Source organism: Podarcis bocagei (genome assembly GCF_964188305.1).
Source record: "Podarcis bocagei genome assembly, chromosome: 2".
In the NCBI taxonomy this organism is placed as follows: Eukaryota; Metazoa; Chordata; class Lepidosauria; order Squamata; family Lacertidae; genus Podarcis; species Podarcis bocagei.
Window position 1 is genome coordinate 39,043,740 of NC_138126.1, and position 11,541 is coordinate 39,055,280.

The window sequence follows — 11,541 nt, forward strand, 5'->3', positions numbered from 1 at the left end:
CCCTCAGGGCTTTTTTTTTTTTGCCTTGAATGGCACGGCATAACTGCAACAAAACATTGCAGACAACGATCAAAATATATACTCTCTGCTTCACTGCAATCTGTGTTACACATGATTGCGGGCTGCTGGCATTGTGTTGCCTAGGAACCCATAGCAACACAATTTGTCTTTGTTTTGCACATTCAGCGGTGATGCTTCATTATCTTCCTGGCCGACCTGGTCATAACTACAGCCCAGAGCAAGGTTTTTTCCTTTACAGAATGAGAGCAACTGTGGTGGAAGCTACTGGTTTAATGAGAACACCTCTCCCCATACTGAGCTATCCTATCTTTCAGAAGCATAAACTGAGGCTTTGATGAAAAGTCCCCTTACCTGAGAAGTAAGTAGGGCCTTCCCACAGGAGCCCTATTCTGCAGAATGCCCTGTTTTAAATCGGGTTTTCCCTGCCCCACTAAGCTGCATAGAGGTTGGGGGGTTTGTGATCTCTCTTCCAGCCCTAGTATGGGAGTCAGTAGATTAGCCTCTCCTTCCTTCCTTCCTTCCTTCCTTCCTTCCTTCCTTCCTTCCTTCCTTCCTTCTCAGTAAGAATTCCCCATCCAGTGCCTGTAATAATTTAAAGAAAAATAAGATACATAGCTTCATGTTACATATTAAGCCAGGAGTGGGGAAGTGGAACTGGCCTGTGGGTGGATCCTGATCTCTCCCACTCACTCCCATGGGACCAATTGATGGGGCCACCAATCTGTCAATCATTGAATGCCATAATGAATAAAACTGTGCAAGCAAAGGTATGGCGCTTTGCAAGCCCCAGCAATCAGCTGATCATCTGGGCACAGTGCTTATTGCCATATTTCAAACAGTGAAAATCCAGACAGTTGTTGAGCTTTTTGGGCAAAGTTGCCAATTATTATTATTATTTATTCTTATTATTTGCAAAATCACAAAAGATGCCGGTTTTGAGCATTTTTTACGGAAAATTAGCAAAAATTACACTGCTGACATTGGCTGCCACCTGGGCACGGTGCGGACTGCAGAATTCTAGATATGTCCAGGAAATTCCAGGTGTATGGCAACCCTACAATCCTCAACGATCAGCTGCTAGTCAACACTTGCAAAGCACTGGGCATGGGGTTTTGTGGATGCTGTCAATCAGCTGGGCAGCCGTGGTTGCTAATTTCCTTTTGGCCCATCTTTATCTTTACCTGGCCTCTCCTGACATGTATTGTGAAGAGCATGTGGTGAGGTGAGGTGAGGCCAAAGCAACCTTGTAGGCCAAATGGGGAGGAGCTACAAGCCAGCCATTCCCCAACCCACATTTAGTAAATATCAAGTTTGGCTCTGAACTGCAGTCTCCAGCAATTTCCAGTGGCAAATTTTTTATTTTATTTTATTTCCTCAAAAGGTTTTATTGAACATCAGGAACAAGAAAAAACAAAATTATTTATTTTTATTTAACAGGATTTATATACGGCTTAATCATCAAAACCTCTAAGTGCCATTAGAACGTTTCCTCTTCAGGACCTTCAATGGTTCTCTTAATGATCTGAACCCTCCAATCCATTGCATAACTACTCAAAAGTAAACCCCAGCATCAGTTCAAGGGAGCCTGCTTCCAAGGAAATATGTATGAGATGGCAGCCTAAAGCTGCTTTATGCAAACAGTGACATATTTCCATTGCTAATTTCAATGAAAATGTGTTGTTTTGTACTCTTAATTCTTGTTAGCACTGTGTACAAATTAGCTTGATAACGATGTTTTATGAGATTTAGCTTGTAAGCCACTTCGGGTTGTTTTAGTTAAAGAAATGCAGAATGTAATCAATCAATCACACTGGAATCTGATTATATTAGCTACTAATCAGCTACTAACCGCAGTACTATAGCAAGAAGCTCTTAAAATCAGGGATGTCCGTTCTATTAGGCAAAGTGAAGGCAGCTGCCTTAGGCAGCAAATCTGAGGCACCATTAGACAAAAGTAAGATGCCAGCCATGTGCAGTGTAATCCTATAATGAGCATCTACTAGTTGTTGATTGGGTGGGTCCAGGCAGTGATCAATGCTTCACTGCAGGAGGGGAACGTACCATCTGCCTTGAAAGAGCTGTTGGCGCATGCCCCCCCCCTTAAGAAGACCTCCTTGGACACAGAAGTGCTAAATAATTATCATCCAGTGGCAAATTTCTCCTTTGCGGACAAGGTGCTTGAGCAGGTGGGGAGATACTAGATAGATAGATGATAGATAGATAGATAGATAGATAGATAGATAGATAGATAGATAGATAGAGTATTCCAAGCACGCAGCAATATCAGGAAACTTACCCAGGAAAGAGCTGTCTAGAATTTTTGTAGAAGAGCAAAACAGTAGCAAACATCAATGAGCTTAGGATGTCTGTGGTTTGGATGGGGGGCATTATAAAACGTTAACACTTCTGGGAAGATTTCAGAATACAGAACATTTTTTTTATTCCTCTATGGTGACTCTTTAACTTGATGCCGAACGCTGGGAGCTGCCAAGCTATTCCTTGCTCCCCATATAACTTTTAATTGGTGCTTGCACCTGTGTTCTTGTGTGACCTAACTGTGACTTGAAGAGACAAATCCTGGCAAAGATAAAGTAGCTCTCTATTTTCCAGCACAATCCTATTTTTCACTCCCTTCTAGTTTGGCTAAGCACTGTATTCATTTCTGGCTGGAATAGCCTCAAACAGAAGATCTGTCCCTGTTGAACTATAGTGTTACTTACAAGATGGGGGGTGGGGTGGGGGGAGAACACCCAACATCTATCTCTGCTTAAAGTTATTTTCTCCTCCATCAGAGGCAACTTGCTCTAGCACAACGGCCATATTATTATGCTTTAAACACATTGATCCATTTCATGAGGTTTTCATAGAACAGGAACGAAAGCATCAATTTCTCGTGATATTGTTTTAGCTCTCTAATTACTTTGTGACTTACAGCTCCTGCAAATGAGGGAACAGTAAACAGCAAATTTCGGTCTTTTAATTAGCTGGCAGACAGCACACATTGTCGTAATTTTGGGGCACAGGCTTCTTTGATGAAATGCGCTCTGATTGTTTGAATGTGATCACTATCAAAATGAATACAGCTTCATTTTACATAACATGTTCAGAATGTGAAGAGGAAAAGAGAGAAATACGGGAGGGAGGGAGAGAATGGGACAAAACCAAAATATGATCCATTTACTTCCTTTTAGTTCTGGACATTCATTCCAAAATGTGGGATAAAAATGTTTCAAGTCAGATGAGAGTAAAAGTGGGACTAGAATGCTAACAAGCTGAATAAGAAGCAAAAAACAGGAACACAAAAGGGGAAAGCAAAAGGACAAAAAAATGCAGGAATTGACTTGGTAGAGGTGCTGAGAAATGCAGTGAACTCCTGTGACCGGTGGCGTAGCGTGGGTTGTCAGCACCCGGGGCAAGGCAAGTAATTTGCGCCCCCTAACCCATGGATTTGCGCCCCTAACCCTAACCCCCAGATGTTGCGCCCGGTGCGGCCGGGCCCCCCTGCACCCCCCACGCTACGCCACTGCCTGTGACACAGAATAGTTTTCCACCTGGTTCTGTCATCAGCACTCATGCAATTAGCGATCATATGGGGATGGGGGGGAAGCATGCCCCACGCTCCTCTCAGATTGATCCCCCCCATCCAGAGAGGCTGGGGCAACCCTGTCAGATGGATGGGGTTTGGCCCCTGGGCCTAAGTTTGCTCATCAAAAACAATACAAAACAGTCCCCCCCATCAAATACTTTGAATTTTTAAATTTTAAACTTTCTTAAATTATAGCACAACAAAAACAACCACCACAACATGGATTCAGAGCCTCACCAAGCCTTGAAACTCACTGACTGGCCTTGAACCAGCTGCACTTTCTCAGCCTAGTTTACCTGACACAGTTGTTCTGTGGATAAAATGGCAGAACTTCCTTGTACACCATTGTGACTTCCTTGGTGAAAGGACAGGGTGCAGCTGGGTTTATTTATTTCTTTATTTAAAAAATTAAAGAGATATTCATCCTAATTAACAGGAAGGCTTACTTTACACCAGGAGTTGGGAACCTGTGGTCTCCCAGATGTTGGTGAACTGCAGCTCCCATCCTCTTTGTCCATAGGCCATGCTGGCTTGGGCTGATGGGAGTTGGAGCTTAATAACATTTCCTGCTTTATCCAGTGATTTGGGTGCTTTATCATAGTTCCCCTGTTATCTGCTTGTTTAAAATTAACTGTACTTTTGTTCTGGGAGAGGGCAACTTGTATATTTGTACGATGCCTTGTTTCCATTGAAATGCAATGATTATAACAAATCGCACAGTCTAAACTGGAAATCAGTTACTTGGGTATCGTTACTTGAATAATTTATTTTGAATTGGGGATTTGTGAGTCAAAAATAACTGAGAGAGATTATCTATAGCGATGGGAATATAGCTGGGGCTCTGAGTGCTTAGATGCACGAGTGATGTTTTTATAGATGTTCACAGCCTTTATGTGCAATATTCAAAATTAGAAATGTGGAAATGATTTATTTTTGAAAGCAGCCACATGGAAGCCTGGGAGTAAACAAACAAATGGGCTGCCGTAAAGTAGGCACTCTAAACATACATAAATAAAACAAATTCAATCCCCCAGCAGACCGTTGTTGTTTTTAAGATGTCTTTTTCTGGTGAAAGTTTGTGAGCAGTCCTTTGACAATTTAAAACAAGTTGGGCCACCCCAACAGGGATTTTAAATAGTTTAATCCATTAGTAAAAGCATGTCATTTCCTCTCCTCATTGCCAGATATTTCCACAGGAGAAAAACCACCAGTGGATTGAATAAGAACTTTTTCCGTAATACAAATAGTAGCTGTGAGCACCACACACCCAATCTGGATCTGGGCCATGGCCAGGGGAGAGGATTAAAACCCCCTCACCACCTGCTCCCCCCACACACACATCAGGGCCCTGAGCCAGCTCAGGTTCACTGCACCTACAATTTGTTTAAAAATGGCATCATGAATAATTTGGTCCTCTTTATCCTTTTCTTTCTTTGCTCTTGCCCTCTCATTTACCCAGGTTACCTTTTAACTGAATTGGCTGTTGTGAAGCACATGATTTTCTGTAGCTCACTTGGCTGCATCAATCCATATGACTTTGTTTATAAGCATCCATGACATCAGCAAAGAGGAAGATGACATCATCAAGAAAAAGCACACTCATGGCAGTGAATGGTATTATTATTATTAAAAAATGCAAATGATGCTGAAGATACTTTTTGACCCTCAGGAAAAAGAACACAAAACCAGGGAAGGTCTTTCATGTAACTCCTGACTAGGCGAGTAGCAGAGCTGAATGACTAGTGGAGCCATTGCTGCTCAACCAGTGCAAATGTGGTGGGGAGTTGTTTTCCTTTTGCTTTTTGCTGTGGAGCTTCTCCCACACATTGGTGAAGTTCAGCTGAATGGAGATAAACCTCAGCTGCATCCCAAAACACGCCCTCCACCCCATAGTAATTCTGATATTGCTATATCTTACTAACGTCTTAATATTACTTGTAATAACATGAATCCTGGTTCTTAGACACAGCATCTTCCTTTGATTTTCGATTTGCATTTATTCATAAGTACTTCTTTACCATAGGCATGGAGCTCTGGTTATATCTCTGGCCAGAATCAGTTGGATAGTCCTTTAAATGTGCAGTAAAACATCAGTTAGCTGGAATATAGTTGTCAGTCCCTGTCCCCCCCCCCCCAATAGCTCAGCATATGTTTTTCATAAATTCAAGCCTGTATCTTGGCTGCATTCAGGTTACTTTCTGTTTATTGATAGCGTCAGCTGGAAGGCAACCTAGAATGCTGTATAATCTCAGGCACAGGAAAGAGTTTTGGAACCAGTTCAAAAACTGCAGACGGGCAGATGACTCCAGCCATGCAGAGCATCAGTGATGGCAGTGCATCTTAACCCGTGGCTGAACGCAGTATCCATCAGTGCTTTGTTTGCACCAGAGAGAGGGCGAAAGAATAGCAAAATCAATCATTCCTTTCTGCATGCTGCAAATGTCCAGTTGTTCTAAGAATCACAACAAGGTGTATATTTCAGAAAGCATTTTCTCAGACACAAAGGATGAAGCTAATTGCTTAGAATGGAAGAAAACACACTCACTGGAGACAGTGTTGAGCTGGGAAGCCTCATTTGGAGCTCGGAAAACAAGTTGTGCCAACTGTGACAAAAATTTGCACCTATGACCAGATTACTTAGTGTCTTTAAAAGGACTTCATTAGATTAGCAAGGGCAAACTAAACCTTTGGCTGGAGCAAGCAAAGAAGAACCAAGCTTTATGGCAGTTCTTCTCATTTTGGTGTTGATGGGGGGGCACCCAAGTGGCCTTACAAGCCTTCCAGTTGATGGGGAATGATAGTTATGGATAATTTTCTGTCATATCTACTCCACATTGTCCTAGAGGATACTAAGCATTTGGATCCATTTGGATGAGTTTTGAGGTCTGGTTTAGTGGTGAAAATGTTGCTCCGTTTGTCCTGCTGGGTAAATTATAAAAGGGAATGGATGGGGGAAATGCAGCCCTGTAGGTTCTTCTGAATTTCTTGGCAATATTAATAGAATCATAGAATTGTAGAGTTGGAAAGGACCCAAAGGTTTGTCTAGTCGAGCCTCAGGAAACTCATTACTATTTTAGCTATGGTTTCCTTCTGGGTTACCAGGCTGATGTGCTTAGAAGCTACAATCTTATAGTGGTTCTTTGGTTCATCCTGGAGAGACAGTCCCAGAAGGTGGTTCTGGGGGTATTTGTGCTTTATGGTCTTTGGTATACGGGGTGTCCCAGAGCTCTCTTCTGTCCTCTGCACTGTTTAATATCTTAAACTGGTGGGGGAAGTTATCCGGACATTTAGGATGTGTAGCTGTCCTCATCAGTACGAGCCTGTAAAAAAAAAAAAAAACCTTGAAGAGCCATCTGTTTCAGCTGACTTTTAATTAAGATGGTTTTATTTGGATTGCTGAAGTTTTAGAATGTTGAGTTTTAATTCTCCTGCTTATTTAGTTTCGTGGCTATTTTTATACTAGGCTGTAAATTGTTTTAAAATGTTGATTAATCAGTAATTCTTGGTAGTTGGCTGTTTCTGAAATTGAAACCGGCATTTTGATCTAATATTATTGAATTGCTCCGAGTGATTTACTCCCGTGCAGTCACATCCAGAAGCTGAAAGATACTAAAAATAGGGCTATAAGAACCTCTTTCGCACGGGTAAACCCAACACATCCAGTCTGAGACAAGTAAACTATAATAGCCAGGATGGCAAAAAGAACACTCATGGGTATATGAAACAGGCAAAGCCCAGTGGAATCCCAAAGTGTTAGAGAATCCCCAGTCACTATCCTGATCCCTTGGTGTGGTCACTAATGACAATACTTAGTACTGACTTCCATGTACGGACTGGCCTGTTGTGATTGGATTCCTTCTCATATTACTAGCACACCCTCAGCACTAATAGCCAATCTCCCCAAGGTATGCAGAACAAATCTCCCTATGCCAATTTGGATGGCAGGCAACAAGTACATAAATCATATTTCACCTTTACCTAGCCAGCTAATCCTCCGCAGTAGTGAATGGATGGGAGGGTGGAGACCAAAACAAGCAGAAAACTAGGCTAGTGAGACTAGAGATGGTCTTCAATAGCCCTCAGATGCCCCACTTCCATGCCAGCCAATGTGCAAGAGTGGCATATGCTTGCAAACCAGCACCTGTGTGTGTCACCCCATTTTGACTGTAAACAATGTCACTGGACCTTCATCCGTCAAAGCTGGGGTGGCAGAAGGAGCCTGAAAATTGCAGGCAGATAATTATACAATTTATCCAGCAGTCCAAACTTAATTCAGATTTCATCCATCTCTAGTAGGAACATTACACTTGATGCTACTAATAAAAAACCAGTATGTAAATCAATGCTATTTCCTGGTGACAGACACTGGCTATTTTGGGAGCTCTGTGTATAGAGGAACCAAGAAGTGGAACAATGAAAGTTTTCTTTTGCAAGCAAAGTGAAAACAAAAGGTAATACAATGATAAAACAAGCACTGCTGAAGAGCTGTAGGAGGCTGGTTTTTTTTTAAAAAAAAATAAAAATACAAATTTGCTAACAAAGACTAATGCACTATTGTTGTGCTGCAGTCTCCACACTTAATGATATAAATACATCTGTGTTCCTTGACAATACACAAGTAAAGCAATCATGTAAGCAATATGTGGGTGAGAGTATTTTTTGCTGACCTCCCCAGGCAATCAGCTTGTGGTCTAAGCTGTTAGGTTTCATTAGCACAGTTGCAGAGCTCCATTTGCTAATGTGGGCAATTAATCCATCCAGGCTTCCAGGGAGAGAACTGCCCAGCTGTCCACAGAGTACCCTAACAGTGCCTCAGTCAAAGCAAAGAAGGAAGCAAATGGGAAGAACTTTCCTTTTGAGAGCAAGAGACCACATCGGACAGCCATAAAATGTAAATGCACTTGGTGTTTTTTTTTTTAAAAAAAGCAACTTACCGTATTTTTCGCTCTATAGGACGCACCCGACCAGAGGACGCACCTTGTTTTAGAGGGGGAGAACAAGAAAAAATAGTTCTCCCCCTCTCTGCTCAGTGCCCCTTCAACGAAGCGGCAGGAGAAACGGAGCCCCTTCCATTTCTCCTCCCGCTTTGCTAAAGGGGCTCTGCGCAGCTCTCTCTCTCTGCTGAAGCCAGGAGAGTCTTGCTCTCCTGGCTTCAGCAAAAGGAATCCGAAGCCTCCAGAGCGCAGTGGGAGTTCCCACTGCACTCCGGAGGCTTCAGGCAGCTATCCCTGAAGCCTGGAGAGCAAGAGGGGTCAGTGCGCACCGACCCCTCTCACTCTCCAGGCTTCAGCAAAAGCAACGCGAAGCCAAGGAGCGCGGAGGGAGTGCTCCCTCTGCGCTTCGGAGGCTTCGCGTTGCTATCATTGAAGCCAAGGAGCCTGCATTCGCTCCATAAGACACACACACATTTCCCCTTAATTTTTGGAGGGGGAAAAGTACGTCTTATAGAGCGAAACATATGGTATATACCGTCTAGTTACAGTAGTCTCTAAGCAGCTTCCAAAGAGACGATACAAAAATTAAAATGAATTAAAACTAAAAAATTAAACATCAGTTAAAACGCCTGCTGGAATAAATGTGCAAGAGGACGGGGACTAAAGAGCTAATTGAGGGCCATAAATCAATTAGCGGGAGTCGCGCCAGACCAACTTAATTGCAACAGGGACTTGATTGGCCTCAACTGGAAAGGAGTTCCATAAAACTGGGCTCACAAAGCTAAATACATTTCTTCTCACGGATATGACCTGGTCATCAGATGCATGGGGGACCACAAACTGTGACTCTCATGAAGACCTTGGTGGTGAGACAGGGATGTCAGGGATTAGGTGGTCCTTGAGGTATCTTGGAGCCAAATAATGAAGGACCTGGGCTGGTAGCACATGGGCAGCTACAGCAAACTTTTGAGCTCTAGAATTTTGTGCTGGTGATGATCTGTCTCCATAAACAGTCTAGCTGCAGTGTTTTGCACTAGATGGAGCTTCCAGACCAGGCCCAAGGGCAGCCCCACCTAAAGTGCTCTGAGAACTTCAAATTAAGGGATGGACAGATGTCATTTAAATAAATAACAGAGCGTACCTCTCAAATGTGTGCAGTTCTGAATAAGACCAAGGTCGCCAAAAATGTGCCACTTATTCTTAATTAAGAGCATTCTTAACATTGATCTTCATATTTACCAAAATGTTGATTGATTTATTTTTTACTTTAAAAGTCTGCCCAGAAAACCACAGTAATTAACTCCTTGACTGTTTTAATTTCGAAAGTGAATTTTATGAATATGGATACCTAAACTCTGAAACTACTTTTCATTACAAGTCAATATGTACTCGTCAAATGACAAGGTTTTTGTTCTTTAGCATTCGACATGAGATGAATGAACTGCCATGCAGTTCCTGCATAGCTCATTCTGCATTGCTACTTGCACCATTCCAATAAAATAAATGCAAAAACCCGACACTGTTCAGGCCATTGCTGGAACCCTGTCCATGACATCCCCAGCATATACATGTTGAAATGATTGCACAAGAATTCTAGCATACTAGGAGTTTGAATTACACATAAAATAGTACTATATCAGCTGATAGTTTAACAAAGCGGAATTGAAACCAAGAGGCACAATTAATCTGCTCCAATGCCTCACACTTAATGGATTGTTGCATTCTGCTAATTAACTATAAATTTTAGCTTTAAGAAGTTCGTCCTATGTAGGACCCAGTAGCTGAGGGAGGAGATGGGAAGGTCAGAGCAAAATAGGCAGAGAACATAGGCTAAGGACGTGACTGGGTGTTATGAATCAAGATCTCCATACGAATCAGTAAAATGTATTTCTCATGGATAAGAGGTTAGATACAATGGAATATTACAGGTTCAGCTTTTAGCAAAAGCACAAGAGAAGCAAGTCATGGATTTCCAGATTATGTCTGGCTGCACCTTTAACTCATGAAATCGATATTGACATTAAAATAAATAAATCAAAAAATAATAAATGAGAGGATACATTTGTGCATGAATAGTTAGTCACTGGCACCTTCCGTTAAAAGGTAGTAGAAAAGACTAGACTAAACTGGGTTCAATGTTCCAACCATCTGTGAATGCATACAAGGCACCTAATTGTTCATATATCTGTCCAAGGTACTGTATCTGTTTTTCTCACATGATGGTAAATCATGTTTGTTGTCTTTCTTTCCTTGGTTCTAGATTTTTTTTAGTACAAGTGTACCATCTGTGTTTGGTAATTGATTGCCCTTATCTTTTAACAGCTCCCTTTAAAGTGAAATTACATGTTCTGTAGTTGCACATTAGCCAGCGTTCAAGGAAGCACATTCTCAGCTTATCATGCTACAGCACCATTCTACAGGCCATAGCATATTACTCAAATCATAAGGGTAAGGAAATATCTTGCCTTATCCCCGAGAACATAAATAAATCAAAGCTTCCAAATGTTCCTTCAAGAAAGGGTTGCATCCCATTGTTACTTAAAGGGGGGAAATGCCACACACCAGTAAACTCTTGCTCATCCAAAGAGCTGGCCAAGTGCTCAAGGTCCCGTCCCCCGTCCCCCCCCCCCATTATTTAGTTTTCTCCTTTGTGAAGTCTTCTGTTGGAGGCACAGGAAATTTAGCACTAGTGCCTCATCTTTCAACCTAAGGAGAAAAGAAGTTCCACGAGACTTTTCAACATCATAGCTCAGATCCTGACAGACTTGACTGAATGAAACAGGCTATTCTGCCTCTACAGCTCCCTCAGACTTAAGATTGTAACCACAGCTGTTGATGCACCATCAAGGATAAATCCATAGTCTGAATCTGGGCTCATGGTTCATCTCCCCATGTCAAACCACAAGCAGTTAACTTAGAACAAATCTCGGTTACAGCTTGGCTAATGCCAGGCCAAACCATAGTTTAGCTCCATGTAGTGTGGTAACAGAACAGCTGGGA

At 42.2% G+C, this 11,541-nt stretch overlaps 1 long non-coding RNA gene across 1 annotated transcript; it reads left to right on the plus strand.

Annotated features, from left to right (window-relative positions):
* Positions 1 to 227: 227 nt before the first annotated feature.
* Positions 228 to 10,925, plus strand: LOC308581762. Its single transcript, XR_014005260.1, has 3 exons — positions 228 to 379; positions 8,369 to 8,498; positions 10,864 to 10,925. It is a non-coding gene; the product is annotated as an uncharacterized lncRNA (long non-coding RNA).
* The last annotated feature ends 616 nt before the right edge of the window (positions 10,926 to 11,541 follow it).